The sequence below is a fragment of the Typopeltis vanoorti genome, chromosome 22 (assembly GCF_054136105.1).
Source record: "Typopeltis vanoorti isolate ZY-2024b chromosome 22, IOZ_Tvanoo_1.0, whole genome shotgun sequence".
Lineage (NCBI taxonomy): Eukaryota > Metazoa > Arthropoda > Arachnida > Uropygi > Thelyphonidae > Typopeltis > Typopeltis vanoorti.
Window position 1 is genome coordinate 99,870,740 of NC_143570.1, and position 16,615 is coordinate 99,887,354.

General features: G+C 37.0%; 1 protein-coding gene across 5 annotated transcripts in view; it reads right to left on the reverse strand.

Annotated features, from left to right (window-relative positions):
* Nucleotides 1-16,615, reverse strand: part of LOC150094589 (nuclear receptor subfamily 2 group C member 2-like) — an 808,056-nt gene that overhangs the window by 397,732 nt on the left and 393,709 nt on the right. The window lies entirely within an intron of this gene.

The following is a 16,615-nucleotide window of genomic DNA, read 5'->3' on the forward strand; positions in this document are numbered from 1 at the left end:
GCCTTATTAACATCTAGTTTACTCAACTCCCCATACACCTCTTGCTCACCTACAGTCAGTCTCTCCTCCCCATCATTAACTGCTCTCAATCTCTCCATGAAGTCCCATTCACAAGATTGAAAGATCTTTATGAGCTGTTCATTAAGTATCTCCACCACACATTCTGCATCAGCTGTCTTTATACCATTTTCTCCAACCAATGTCATCCTTCTATAATTATTCTTTCTTATGCTGGCTACATATCGAAAGAATTCCTTACGATTCTTTTTGGCTTCATTAGCCAACTGCTGTTCATACCTCTCTTTAGCTACCCTCACCAACCAAGTCACCCTCCTTGCCTGGTCTCTTTGTAGACCTCATGGAATTGGTTACTTCCACTTCTCTTATGCTGCCTCCACAATGCCCTCTTTCTCGGTATTGCATGCTTAATCTCTTTATTCATTCATCTCACACCTACTTTATTTAACCTTCTCACTCTTGGAATACAAGGGTGAGAAGTATGCTTACTATAAAAACAGATCAAAGGTCTTAGAGCTTCAAAAAGTAGATGATAGATGAAACAGATGATATGATGGAAAGAGAAAAGTTTTTAAAGGAATTTTATAGGATTGACAAAACTTAGAAAATCAAAGAAAGAGTACTGTAGAAGGAATCAGAAATTACAAAGGTGATGTAAAAATTGAAGATATTCCAGATGACTGGAGTAATTATTTTGAAAGATTGCTAAACAAAACAATGAATGACAGCATGGTGATAGAAAACATTCATGAGGAACTTGAGGTTGTCATCAAAACCTGAAATGTTTTGATGACACATCTAGAAAATGGGAAATAAAATGATATTTGACCATAAATGCTCATATATGGAGGTATAAAAGTTCCTCAGTGGCTACACTGCATAATTGAGAAGGCCTGGTCAGAGGCTTAATTTCCAATCATTTGGAATTAGAGCTATCATAACACACATCTAGAAAATGGGAAATAAAACTGAATGTGAGAATTACAGAGATATTTTCCTACTGAGTGTTCCTAGTAAGATTTACACAAGTATACTTGAGAAACAGAGAAAATTGCAGAAGGAAAGCTTGGTGAAGATCAAGCTGGATTCAGATTTTTACTTTAAAAAAAAATAGATGAGAAATCATGGGAAGATAACAGAGATCTGTATTATCAGTTTTTTAGATATGGATATAGCATATGTGGGACATTGTATCAAGCAATATAGTCTATATGCGATTTATAAATCAGCAGTGAGAACTGAAGGAAGTATAGGAAAATGGTTTGATGTTAAATCGGATATGAAACAATAGTGCACATTATCTCAGTTGCTCATCTCATATCCATCATCCACATGGATCACACTATGAGAGAAAGTGGCATTAAACTTGATTAAAAAAAGTGGAGCTATTAATCACAGCTCTTATGCTTTATGTAGATGATGTCAAACTCCTAAATAAATCCAGTACAAGTCTGCAGGATTTCTAACTAAACTGCATAACTGCTGTAATAAATTTTGTATGAAAAGCAGCAATAAAAATGACAGATAATGAAAACAGGCAAAACATTAATACATCGACTGTATTAATGTTTTGCCTGTTTGAATGGAGAACCTATAGAAAAAGTATAACATTTAAGCTATTTAGGATGGCAGGAAAAAAAACCTAGAGGTAAACTGAAATCTAGGTGGATTGATATACTAAAAAAGTGCTCTAAAACACTGAAATATAATAATAATTATTATTATTATGTGACATCTCCAGGGTATCCAAAGCCTCATCAAGGGAGGGCACCAACTGCAACTGACCCCCAACTATGCCAATGCCATCCACTGCTCACCACCACTACTATTTCCACAGACAATCACAAACATCCATGCCCATGGCTGGATTCAAGCCCACAGCCTTTTCGGCTAACCACTTAGCCAATGAGGCCAGCATAAGATCTGATAATATTCAAGTCTTGAATTGTGTGAACAATGATGAGCCCTTGACTCAATGGAGATGCAAGAAAAATAATAATATGCAGACTCTATTAGGATCTTGATTTTTTGTACCATTTCTCCCACCCATCTGTGTATATTAGTTATTTTTGCAACAGTAGTTGAAGTGACACCTAGCAAAATAGATTCACTTTTGTAAATATCAATTAGTCAAGCAGTACATGATAGACACTTCTGCACTGTCTAGCATGAATGGCAACAAACATGATAGAAAATGTTTATTAACTGTCCCCATTAGGAAGGTGAATTCAGAAGCCTCTATAATTTCTATTAAATTAAATCATCATAATGATGGAGTGAATGCATGAATGGCCTTAAGTTATTGTTATTAACACCAGACCTCCAGAGTCAAAAGACTCATTATGGGAGGAACACACTGTTATAAACAAAACCCATCAAACTGTGCTTTAAACTCATTCTATGTATATGCATTCATCACAATGTCAGGCAGTGATGAATGCATATACATAGAATGAGAGAGATCCACTCAGCAACCACTCTCCATGCAAAGAACCACTTTATAAAGCTTCCAGGAATGCCACCTTATTCTACCCCATTCTCCCATTCTATGAAAAATATCTTCCACAGTTAATCCAGTAACAACTCTTATTATATGTCTCAATCATAGCCATATCTTCTTCCCATTCACTAGGCTTTGTAAACTACATTCCCTCAATCTGTCTTCATATCTCACATCCCAAAGACCAGTTAACACCCTAGTCAGTCTTTTCTGCACCCTTTCCAATATATCCTCATAACCATGAAAATCAGGGGACCAAATCTGTGGACAATATATGGGGCCTGATGAAGGCCTTATACAGTGGAATCAAAACCTCTTTATTTCTGCACGTTAAGGTTCTCTGCAATTATTGCGATAATCTGATGTGATCACTTCACAACTTGTGCAATGTAACCTGTGAACTTCAGATCTTTATTCACCACCGCTGCAACTTATCTCTTCAAGTACCTACAAAAAAATTTCTTCACTAAGGTATACTTTGCATTTCATTGTTGCCTTCCAAATTCAGGAAGTATACACTATGCAACATTGAAGTAACAGTTTCATACTACTGTCCACTCATACAATCTATTCACGTTCTCCTTGAAAAGCCACAAAATCTGTTTAATTCTACATCACTCTCCCCAGTTTGCATCATCCCAATATCACTAATATATAAATTAAATAACAATGGTCCCAAAACAGACTTCTGTGGCATACAATTAGTGACTTTCCTCTGGTTGAATATTGTACCCCCATACACAACTTGCTGATAACAACATGACCTTCTTTTAACAAACCATGTTGACAAGCACAGAGAATACCACTGTTATTAACCCACTTTTGTATCCTAGCTCTCACTGATCTCTCCGATACTCTTAATTACAACTCCAAATATACAGATCAGCCTAATCACCACCTTTGTGAAGTGGAACAATTTTATCTTCCTTCCATTCCTTTGAGGCTTGCACTGTAGTAAGAAGTTTCTCTCTCATTCCCGAACTGTTTCTAAAGCCAAATTGCATATCACTGATGGTGTCTTCACATTTCCAGTATTCTTTTTTGAATTATTTTCAGAAACACTTTGAGAACATGACTGATTAGGCTGATCATTCTATAGTATTACAAATTTTCACATTTGCTTTTTTAGGTAGCATGATGAAGGTCAACTGTAACTAGTTTTGAGGGATTATGCCTGTATCGTAGATCTTATTAAATACCTTTACTAATATAGTAATGTTGTTGCCTTCTAATAACTTTACTATTTCTGCTAGTATTCTATCAGGGACTAAGCCTTTACCATTTTTAGATGAGTTCAGTGCACATTCCACCTCTGATTTTAGAATGCATGGACTTTCCAACTGTTCATAAGTAATTTCTGGATTCTGTCCGTTATCAGTAAAGAGTTCTTCTACATATTTCGCCCATTTTTGTATTATGTCACCTTTTCAGATATTATTTCTCCCTTTTTGTTTTGAAGGATACATAGTTGTTTTTTCTTAAATATACATGAGGTCTACATTAAGAAAACACTAAGAAAATTATGGAACAAGCTACTGCGTTAGAGTAAAACTTTAGTTTACTATAAACCAAAACAAACACTTGACGTTTCGACTTTCACATTAAGGTCATCATCTGGAGTATACACATAGCAAAGAAACAAGCTGCACAACAATCTACATGGTATGCTAAAGTTACCGATCAACCATTATAACTATTGGCCTGACCTCTGATGTAAAGAAAGGATACCTGAGGTCTCTTAAACTGTCATGATTTTCCTGTAGAAATTCTATTTCTTTACATTTTTCATTCATCCAAATTTCTTTTGCTTCTTTTATCTGGCCTTTAATAATTTTCTGAACCTCTTTATATTTTCTGTAACTTTGACTATGATTTTTATATGATCATCGCTGATCCATGAAAAAAGAATTTTGCCAGTTATCCAATCTTTCTTTTTTTAACTGCTCTATCAGGACACAAGGTATTGGTATATTTCTCTATGAAGACAGATTTTAATTTGTCCAATGATTCATCAACCCTCATGACATCATCATTCTTGATAAGTGCTATCTCTTGATTCAAATCTTGACTCAATATGTTTCTTATCTCTTGTTTTTTTAACTTTTCTAGATCAAACCTTTCTCTGTTGATGTTTCTTAAGTATAGCTTTCAGTGTAACTTTTAACTCTGTCACCAGCAGATTATGATCAGAAGCAATATCCACACTAGGACAGGTTTTTGTACTCTTTATGGAACTTCAAAATCGTTCATTAATTAACAAGTAATCAATTTGATTTCTGACTATATTTGCATTATTATCCTGTGGTTGTCGCCAAGTATATAGCCTTCAGGATGGTAGCTTAAACCATGTGTTTGTGATCATTAGCTCCTCTTCATGGCAGAATTGAATAAGATGGTCTTCTTTCTCATATCTTGTTCCCAGTCCATGTTCGCCCCTATATCTCCACTTCTACCTTTCGCATTGAAATCACCCATGATGATGTTAATATTATGTTTCTTTGTGTTTTTCATTACTTCTTTTAATAACTAAAATTTCATAAAATTCTTTGATCTCAGTATCATTCTTGTCAGCAGTAGGAACACAGACCTGTATAAGATTAATATCTAGTGGTTGACACATTGCACCATCATCAGCAAACAACCTGTATGCCTCCTGTTAAATCCTTCCCAGTATCATTAATGCAAAGATTGAATAACAGTGGACCATGCAGTACTCTACAAGTCACCTTAAATCTTGTAGACTCTTGTGGTCAGATGGCTGACTGGTAGATTTAGAAATCTGTCAGTCAGCTATCCTCCAACAACCTTCCAAGCTGAATCCTGTTGAACTATGTATCAAAGTCCAAAAGTATTATAGTACATCAACTTCCCTTGTCTAAATCAGCCATCACATTATTACAAAATGTGAGCAAATTCTTTCCTTAAACTTGACCGTCCCATATAAACCATGCTGATCATTGAAAGTATAACATACTTCCTATATTTCTGAATGTGATCTGTTAACAACTTTTCCAAAATAATCATCACTACTCCATAGACACTGATAAGTTGGTTGATAGACACATTGTTCTTTTCACTATTCTTGTGCAATTAGATTATCATACATTCTTTCCACTTCTGTGGAATCTTCCCTGTGCTAAGAGTAAAATTATACAGCAATGCCAAAGGAACAGCCAATTCAGCTGAAAACTCTTTTAGCATGACTGATGGAATATCAGCATGGAGTGATGATATTCCATCAATCCATCTTGCCAAATTCATAACATCTTTATATTTCTCATATACAAGTAGTAAAAAGGTGTATTACTTTATTATTAAAATGTTCTGGATTAGAGAGAGAGAGAGAGATGTAGACTGTGTATGATAGATGTTGATGTAGATTAATTCAACTTTGATATCTCTTCTGGGTCTGGCTCCCACTGATGAGACCTCAGTAAAGGTCAAACTGTCCTTTGTAGTAATACTTACCATAATGCTCAGCATTATACACATCTGAAAATATGTGTTTTGTTTTTCTATATGTACATATTCTCTCTTTATGTTTGTTTACGTATATGTATACATGTTTTTCAACTAAGTAAGTTACAGTCCAAGAAAAGATTCGACGTGTTTGATACAGTAAATAGAAAAACATTTTTACAGTTTTATTTATAGAAATGATTTTTTTTTTTTTTTTTTTTTTTTTTATAAAAGGATCCACTGGTACTTTTAAAATCCATGAGTTTGTTCACTGTATATTGAAGGAAGTGTCTGCGCGGTTAGTCTAGTGGTTGTGCGCTTCGCAACCATATGACCAGGGAAGGAGTGTCCCAGGTTTGATTCCCGTCGAAGACGTGAGGAATTTGAGGATCTTCCTCAGCCATAGCCAAGTTAGCCGGTTGGACGCTGGCAGTAGGGTTTTTTCCAGCAGTTTATCTGGCATTTTTCATCCCGCAAGCAGGCAAACCAGCCCCGTGAACACACATGGATCAACAGCCATAAATACTTAACCCCCCCATGAGGGGGGGGGGGGATCAACTCGCCCCAATAGGGACAGGGGAGAAAAAGGGAGGAAACTCCATATGAATAAATAAATAAATAAATTGAAGGAAGTGTATTAATGATTTATTTTGCTCATTAAAACAGATTTCAAAATATTTATTGAGATTTTGGAAGCTTAATCAGTTTAATAAAGCAGTCATTTTAACAAGCTGCTTTTACAGGCTCTATGTGTGTGCACGTGTGTATGTATGAGAGAGATAAAGAAAAAAAGGAACTTATTTTTCTTTTTTTGAGCAGCTGGATATCGTAATCCTGAGCATTTAGAGAGGATGGATGTTTCAAAGAATAGAAGTAGATACAATGAAATTTGGAAAAACTTTTATTGGGATTATATTGATCAAGTGTATATAATAAACATAGATGTTTATTATATACATGGATGGATGTTTCAAAGAATAGAAGTAGATACAATGAAATTTGGAAAAACTTTTATTGGGATTATATTGATCAAGTGTATATAATAAACAACTACGTTATACCAACTAGTTTCACCAACTAAGTCTGTTGGCATCTTTAGGGTACATAACTGATGTAAGGCACTAAAAAGTAAAAAACTGTTACAAACTAAAATCAACCGATTCCAATTATATTAAACAAAGAGCAGAGCGCGTACAATACATTCATAGAGCATGGATGATCTCACTTGTTGTTATTTAGGAACGTTCTATAGTTGGCACTATCCAACTATAGATAGGAAGAACTATCCCTGATATCCACCAACCTTAGCATGAATGGATTTCCTCAAAGACTCGTCCACAAGATACTTTTCTCTGAACCCCGACAAAGACAACAAGATGATGTACGTTATATTTCTACAATCGTCATTCCATACTTAGGGACAGTTTCCAATAAGATTGCTAGACTCCTCAGACCACATAAAATAAGAGTGGCCTTTAAACCCACAGAAACGATTAGACAATTCTTAAGATCTCCAAAAGATAGCCATCCTTTCTCCAAATATGCTGGAGTTTATAACATACCATGCTCGTGCGGCTTGAATTACATCGGCCAAACTTCAAGGAGCCTTGAAATTAGGCAAAAAGAACATATAGGTGACGTCAATAATAACAGAGAAGAAAAATCGGGGTTAGCGTTTCATTTCTCAAGAACGAACCATACCATAGAGTGGGATAGAAGCACAATTCCTTACATGGAGGAGGACTTCCACTCCCGAATTTTTAAGGAGGCCACAACAGTTGCCCACTGTACACAAAACCTTAACAGGAACCAAGGACTAATCTTGCCCGTGATCTGGAAGACCCTTATCAGATCCTTCAACTCGCCAGAACTGAATTATAGTGCCAACTATAGAACGTTCCTAAATAACAACAAGTGAGATCATCCACGCTCTATGAATGTATTGTACGCACTCTGTTCTTTGTTTAATATAATTGGAATCGGTTGATTTTAGTTTGTAACAGTTTTTTACTTTTTAGTGCCTTACATCAGTTATGTACCCTGAAGATGCCAACAGACTTAGTTGGTGAAACTAGCTGGTATAAAGTAGTTGTTTATTATATACACTTGATCAATATAATTCCAATAAAAGTTTTTCCAGAGCTTTTTGGTCAAGAAAATTAAACGTTTTTTAACATTTTTAGAATGAAATTTTCTTGAATTTCTAATTTGGACTATGATGAAATGTTATGCATGTTCATTATCATGGACAGAAATGAATCCATGAAAGTACTTTGAAAAACCTAAATAAGAAATACTGTCCCTGAAGCCATGTGATTCAGTCATTGTGAGAATGTCCGCACAGTTAGCCTAGCGGCTATGTGCTTCGCCATATGCCTAGGGAAGGAGTGTCCTGGGTTCGATTCCCGTTGCCGACGTGAGGAGCTTAAGGATCTTCCTCAGCCATAGCCAAGTTAGCCGGTCTTGGGGCGTGGACAGCAGGGTTTTTCTCCCCAGTTTATCTGGGGAACATAATTGGAAGCATACCTTGCAGACGAGCAAGCAGGATTTAGGAAGGATAGAACTACAATTTAACAGATTTTGACAATAATAGCAGAGAAAGCTAGGAGAAAAAACAAAACCATATATACTTGCTTTGTTGATTTTCAGAAAGCATTTGACAGTATTGACCAGAAAGTGACATTAGCAGTTCTGGAATCTTATGGAATTGATAAAAAAACTAATAACTATATTAAAAGATGTTTATCAGAATGCAGTTGCAGCAGTTAGAATAGGTGATGATTTGGGGAAATCGTTTAAAACAAGCAGAGGTACTAGACAGGAAGACCCAATATCACCAAGCATTTTCATCGCATATTTAGAAAGAGCAATGGACAAATTGAAGGAAGATGCCAAAGGAATATCTGTACATGGAATGAGAATTAACAATCTGAGATTTGCAGATGGCATTGTTATTATTGAAGAAGACGAAAGAGAACTACAAAAAACACTGAAACTGTTAAATGAGGAAGGGAAGAGATTTGGACTTGTTATGAACTTGGAAAAAACAAAGACAATGGTATTTGGTGAGAAGAACATGAAACAAAAGATACAAGTGGATGGAACTGATATAGAAAATGTAGAACATTCACATATTTGGGAAGTAAACTGACATATGACTTGGACTGTAAAAAAGAAATAAAGATCAGGATTGCAAAGGGAAGAACAAATCTGAAGGCCATGGATAACATCTGGAAAAGTAAAGTGATCAGTCTGCAAACAAAACTAAGAGTACTGGAAACATGCATGTTCAGCGGCATACTGTACGGATCTGAAACGGGGTAACAAATAAAGAATCAAGAAAAAGAATTTTGTCATTTGAAAGAACTTGTTACAGGAAGATTCTAAGAATAGGATGGGTACAGAAAATCACCAATGAAGAGCTCTATAGATACAACCAAACTAGAATCTAATGCAGAAGATTATAAAACGGAAGTTGCAATTATTTGGACACATCTGTAGAATGAGTGAGGATCGGAAGATAAAGACATTTATGTTTGGTATTTTAGAAGGTTTAAACAGAAGAGGTAGACCATACAGAAAATGGATAGACGATATAAAAGACTGGTGTGGAATGGGTGCACAAAAACTGCGACACTGTGCACTGGACAAAGAAAGGTGGAAGAAGATAGTGAAACAGGCATCAGACATTAATGGGCAATGAGCCCATGGTTCGTAATGATGATGATGATGATGATATCATGAAGTGTTTGCTGTTGTTGTTTCTTCATTTTATGAGTCGATGTGGTGTTTTGAATGATATTGTTCATCTTCTGGAATTTGTTTTGTTGTAATTATATTGTTTTATTATTTTGCTTTTTTTTTGTCTTATTGTCATATTATGTTTCCTTAATTTTTTTTTAACTGGTTATTGTTTTCTTAGTTTTTATCATGTTTCTTGTTTTCTTAGTTTTTATCATGTTTCTTGTTTTCTTATCTTAATTATTATTAGTTGGGCATCCATGGAGTCAAAAGACTCATCGTGCGAGGTTCTTCCTAGAAAACACGAAGTCTATCATACCACTTCTTGAACTCATTGACCATTCTTGCTCTCACCATTCTATCAGGCAATGCATTGTACAGGTCAACCACCCTCCATGCAAAGAAACCACTCCTCACCCTCTTGCTCACAGCTTCCTTTTGCAACTTCCAGAGATGGCCCCCTTGTCATTGCTCCTTCCGGCTGTTACACCAAGCGAAATAACTCCCCAGTGTCAACCCTGTAACTACCTCTCAACAGATTAAAAGTCTCATTCATATCACCTCTCCTTCTATCTACCAAACCCTGCAGTCCACATTCCCTCAACCGATCCTCACAACTAACACTTTACAGTCCTGAAACCATTTTGTTATCCGCCTCTGTACCCTTTCTGCAGTTAATTTATCCTCTTGAAATCCTGGGAACCAAATTTGAGAACAATAGTCCAAGTGTGGTCTGATCAGGGTCTTATACAATGGAACGATAACTCTTTTATCTCTGCAGATCATTGTCCTTCTCAGTATTGCAGCAATCCTCTGGGTTACCTTCACCACCTTTGCAATTTTAGTTTTCTATCAATCATCACCCCCAAGATCCCTTGTCTCCCCTACTTCCTCGTATAGCTCTACAAATCGAGTATACAGCCTCCCTCCATGTATCCCAAACTTCAAGACCTTTATATTTTCCTGCATTAAACTGACACCCTCATTCATTTTGCCCATCTGTCTAGTTTATTCAAATCCTCTTACAGGGCTGATGCATCTGCACTATTACTAATAACTCTTCCCAGCTTCACATCATCTGCAAACAGCTGAATATCCCCCCCCCCCTGCAATCCATTGACAATGAAATTGATATAAAGGTTAAACAATACAGGTCCCAGTACTGACCCACCACTTGTAACCTTTTGCCTCATTGATACTGTCCCACCATACACAACTCTCTGATACCTATCAGATAGCTAATCCGGAATCCAGTTGACAAACCCGACATCTAAACCCATGTGCTGCAACTGAAATATCAGCTTGTCACATGGTACCCTCCCAAATGCCTTTGCAAAATCCAAAAAAAATGGCAGTGTATGCCTTTTCCTCATCAACTGCTCTTGTCACTTTATTATAAAAGGCAATCATACTAAAGCAAAAGTACCCCTTAACAAATCATGTTAACTCACAGATAAACATTACACTCATCTGTCCAATGCTGTATATGGTCCCTCACTAATTTCTCCAAGATCTTAACAACTACTGATGAAACACAAACTGGCCTATAGTTAGACACATCCAGTCTGCTACTGCCCTTATGCAATGGTAAAGAACTGACAGCTCCTTAGCACATTCTCTCAAAACTCGTGGTGAAATACCATCCCGTCCCACAGCTTTACTAACATCCAAGGTACTCAATATTTGGAACACACTCTCCTCTTGCACCTTTAAACCTCGAACCTGCCCTATCTCTCTAGTATTAAAATCTCCTCCAGGATGAAATACTCCAATAAAGTGTTTATTGAACAACTCCACTATGTCCTCTGCATCAGTCACTCTATTCCCATATTTATCCCACAATGTCATTCGTCCACAATCATTTCTCCTCCTACTGGCCACATAGCTAAAAAATTCACTAGAATTATCTTTGGATCTTAGTGTCGATCTCTTCTGATATTCCAGTTTTACCTTCTTTACCATACTAGTCTAAAATATAAAATAAAATTTAGATGGTGTGAAGCACAAAATGGACTCACTCAGATGGTGAACTAAGATTAAAGAATTAAAAAAAAAAAAAAACACTAGTAATGTATATACAAGACCAGCAGCATAACAGTGTGTGGGCCATTTTGCAGAAATAGCCCAGAACACTGTCATGCTATTGGTCTTGTATATACTTGATTGTTTTTGTTTCTTTTTGTTCTTTAATATAAATGTTCCAAAATTTTGATTTTTCATGATCTTAATTCCAAATCTCTAGTCCATTCATTTCATTATCTTTGTCCAATAATTATATTCATGCTTCATTATTGGCTATTCAACATGAATATTCTTTTATTGTTCTTTCAGCTCATCTTTGGCTCCAAAATTACACAACCAGGTATGTCTTTTTAACTAAACTTTTATATAATTAAAATTTTGTATTAGACATAATTTTGCCTTTGGCTGGTGTGTAAGGTAGCTCCATCATCCAATAGGTTTTCTGTTTCCATTATATATATATATATTTATTCTGGAGAAATACAAAACTGTTTCAAGAAATTTCTGCATTAATTTTTGGTCTTATGGGCATGCCAGTATATATTCAGGCAAATTTGTGAAGTAGTTAGTTTTATTTAATTTAATTTATTTGGTTATTTTTTGCTAGCCTTTTTTGTTTTTCTCAGAATAGTAGTTGACTAGTTAAATTTCTCAAGTTCCTATAAATATTAGTAGCTATGGTGAAGGGGGACCTGTAGAATTTTTAATCTAGTTTCAATTGTGTTTCGTTATAGCTTCTTTACGTGCATGATAAAATCATATGTCTTCCTTTCTGTTGTTTGCAAAATGAAGATTCTCTTCTGTGAGAAAGGTAATAATTCCAGTTTTGAAATGCTATTACCAGGTTACAGTCAATATCAGCATCTGTACCTCTGTAAGTATGGATGTTTCTAATACATGCTTTATGTATATTGTTTATCATTATATGATGTATTTGGTTGCTGACTGTTTTATCTAGAGAAGACCAAGTTTGTTTATGGATATTTCTTTAAAAATGTGTGCTATTAACCATATGTCCTCTGGAGGATGCAAAATTAATAGCTGTAATCTCATTACTGTCCGTGCAGTTAGCATAGTGGCTATGTGCTTCGCAACCATATACCTGGGGAAGGAGTGTCCTAGGTTTGATTTCCATCAACGACGTGAGGAGCTCAAGGATCTTCCTCAGCCATAGCCATGTTAGCTGGTCTTGGGTGTGGGCAGGAAGGTTTTCCCCCCAGTTTATCTGGGGTTTTTCATCCCACAAGCAGGCAAACGAACACACAGGTTGCAGTCATAGGATACCTACAGGAATAAGGAGTAACCAACCTATTCCGTAGGATTTCAGTTCCAAATGCCTACACAGTAAAAAAGTGTAGATCTGCATGTGAACGTAAATTAGGAATCTCATTACTAATGTCAGGTAGACTACTTTGAATGTCTGTTGCTCTAATCTTGGGAATTTTCCTATTTTGGCATTTAAGTCACCAATAATTAGTTTTATGTAATGTTCAAGTAAAGAATCATATAATGAGTATGTAGATTTTTTTTTATCAAAAAAATGAATGCGACAAATCGTAACTAACACTGGGTTTAATATGTCATGATAATATACATATTACTTTTTCGGCTATTACAGCCTGCTTTTGTTTAGCAGTGTCCCCTATTTTAAATACATTGGCTTTTTTACTCAGGAAAATTTTTAGGGCATTATAAGTGTATTTTAAAGGAAAATATAGCAGAATAATTGAGGTAGAAAATTTTGTACATAACTTGTTTAGATGCTAGGATGACTTCATTCTCCATATTTTTGCTGTTAGGCTGTTAAAAAAAAAGAGGGGGAGGAACATAGGGAGAGTGTTTGATGCAAGGCGGGAAGAATAATTTTGAAAACCTGGTTTTTTTTCTAAAATAATACATATATATATATATATATACATATATATTATTATACTCAAGGGTGCTTCTTTGGGGAAGGGGAAGGGTTTCAAGAGGAGTAACATGGGAATTTTCCAGGAAATAATGCCTATAATATACATAGTTAAACTGACTAGTTTCACCAAATATGTTAGTGGCTTCTTCTGAGTTAGGAAGAACAAAAAAATACAATAAGCGGTAAACATGAACCATTACATAACTACAACCGAACATGTAGAAACTGTTACACAAAAGTAAAAAACATGTAGAGCATGGAAGATAGCATAGGTCAGTCATTGTTCAGTAAGTATGCATAATAGTTAGCAGAAAAGTTAAAGCCTGACATGTGGAGAGATCTAATAAGTGACTTCTAAATATTAAAATGTTTCCCTGCTTTCTGTTGAGTATGCCTTGTGACTGGATAACCATCGTAAACTCTTTGATGTTTGGGGCACTGAAGTTGTCTTTTATGTAAGTCATGAAGCTCTTGTCTCATTCTGGGTCGTAATGCCCAAGGTGGGCAAGGCCTGAGGAGCTAGAGGGCTTCGGGCCCCCAATTAGAGCCCTGTGCACTTGTACATAAGTATTGCCCTGGTCCCATTCAGTATTATAAACTGAATGGAAAGTAAAAAGAAATGTGCATAAACTAGAACAAATAAAATGCAAGAATCATTTCCTTCATGCTTAAACAGTGATCACAATACATCATGAAAATTATGGAAACAACTTACTGCATTAGAATAAAACTTTAGTTTAACATAAACCAAAATAAACACTCGACGTTTCAACCTTCACATTAAGGTCATCTGGAGTATACACATATATAACAAAGAAACAAGCTGCACTACAATCTACATGATATGCTAAAGTTACTAATCAACTGTTAAAACTATTGGCCTGACCTCTGGTAAAGAAAAAAACCTTACTACATCAAAGCTAGAGTTCTGTTATTATTATTATCTATTAGTTACTAAATCACTTAAGGAATTGACAATGTATATAAGAATATAAATTAAATAACACTTTAATAAATATTTCCGATATTTCGGCAAACATCACGTTGCCATCTTCAAAAGGAACTTAAAAAAAAGGCACATGCATGTAGGCACTAAAACACAGTAACTGAGGTCCCTTGTATACCAGGTCCCTTGCAGCTATAAACCGTCTTACTTTGGCCAAACAGGAAGGACAGCGAATATCAGAATTTTGGAACACAAGGACTCATCTGGTTTCACAAGTATAGCCAATCGGGTCTTGCAGACCATGCTCTGGATACAGAATACGGTGGAAGAAAGCTACAATAATACACCATAGCAAGTTCAAATTCGAAAGACTATTCATGGAATCACCTCAGCCCTAAGAAACTCTCCAAACCTCAACAAATTTGGTTGCATGAGACTGCCCAAAATTAAATTTGGAAGGCTTACATAAGCAGACCTTCAGCCCAACAGCCAAGAACACCTACATAGCCCGCTAGGGGGCACCATCAGGACTTTTAGGAGAACAATAAGTTCCTCACTTCATTCTCAGTTTTGTAACTTAATTTTGTAACCTAACAGATACTAATAACAGTTAAATGTTAATATTAATACTAAATATACAAACACGGACAAAGAAATTAGCGCACCAAGAAGGAAACATAGGATTCAACTGAAATTTTATTGGTGTAATGATTCACATGATGGCAAAAACAGAGCTGAATGACAATTACAATGGGATCTGTGGTATGCAATCCGGGCCGGCATGGTGGTGAACAGACGCCTGATGTTGTCCTGCGGCAGACTGGCCCACACGTATTGGATGCTGTGCTCCAAATCCCGGATATTGTAGCATGGTGGGAGCTGGTGTTTCAGCTGCTCCCAAACATGCTCAATAGGGGATAAGTCCAGGGAGCAGGCAGGCCATGGAAGTGTCTGTACACGACGTAGGCAGGCCTGGGCAACCCGAGCCATGTACGGATGGGCATTATCCTGCTGGTATAGCGCTCCTGGTATCCTGGCCAGGAATGGGAGAACGTGGGTCCTTAGAATGTCGTCCACATACTGCTTCCCCGTCAATGCGCGACGTACCACTACGAGGGGTGATCGGCTATCGTAGGGTATGGCTCCCCAGACCATAATGCCTGCAGTGCGGGAGATATGGCGCTCGATAACGAGGTCGGGATTGTGTCCTTGACCAGGGGTCCTCCACACCAGGACACGATGATCATCTGTCCCCAAGACGAAGTGGCACTCATCGCTGAAGACCACACGTCGCCAGTCTGTGGAGTTCCACATCACTCTCACCTGGCACCACTGCAAACGGAGTTAGCAATGTTGCAGTGTTAATGAGAGCACATATAAGAAGCGCTGGGATCACAGATTCGCCTCTGCGAGGCATCGGGAAATGGTTCGTGGGCACACAGGAGCCTCAGCACCTGCCTGTATAGTGGACCAGGTCACCGTGGGATCCCTCCATGCTTGCCGCACGATCCGTCAATCCTCTCTAGCGTTGGTCTTCCTGATCTGACTGGTGCCACTCTGCCGTGTGGCAGTGCTGGAACATGTCCACAGCTCCCAACACTGTCAGATGGTATGGTCAGAACAGTTCATGTGCACGCCTATACAGTGTGCCAACTACCCTCCAGTTTTCCAACAACTCATAACAAATAACAGTGTTCATTTGGATTGGTGGACACGATAATGAATCACAACTGCTGATTTATGGGTACTGTTGTCTCAGTGCACACCCTGCCTTGCCTTTTGGGTGGTTTAAAACCACTGGAACGCTAAGAATTTGACCCACTGCGCCATCTGTACATCTGTTCAAAGGGCTGAAAGGTGTCTTTGTGACCGTGCACCTGGGCTATTAACGCAAACATGATGTTATTGCTGCGAGCCCGGCGTCTTCAGTGGCTTAAAGCCAAAAGTCCTCCCAAGCTGATAGCACCTAGATAAGTCAAGTCACACTTATCCACAGTTACATAACTGTTGATTATCA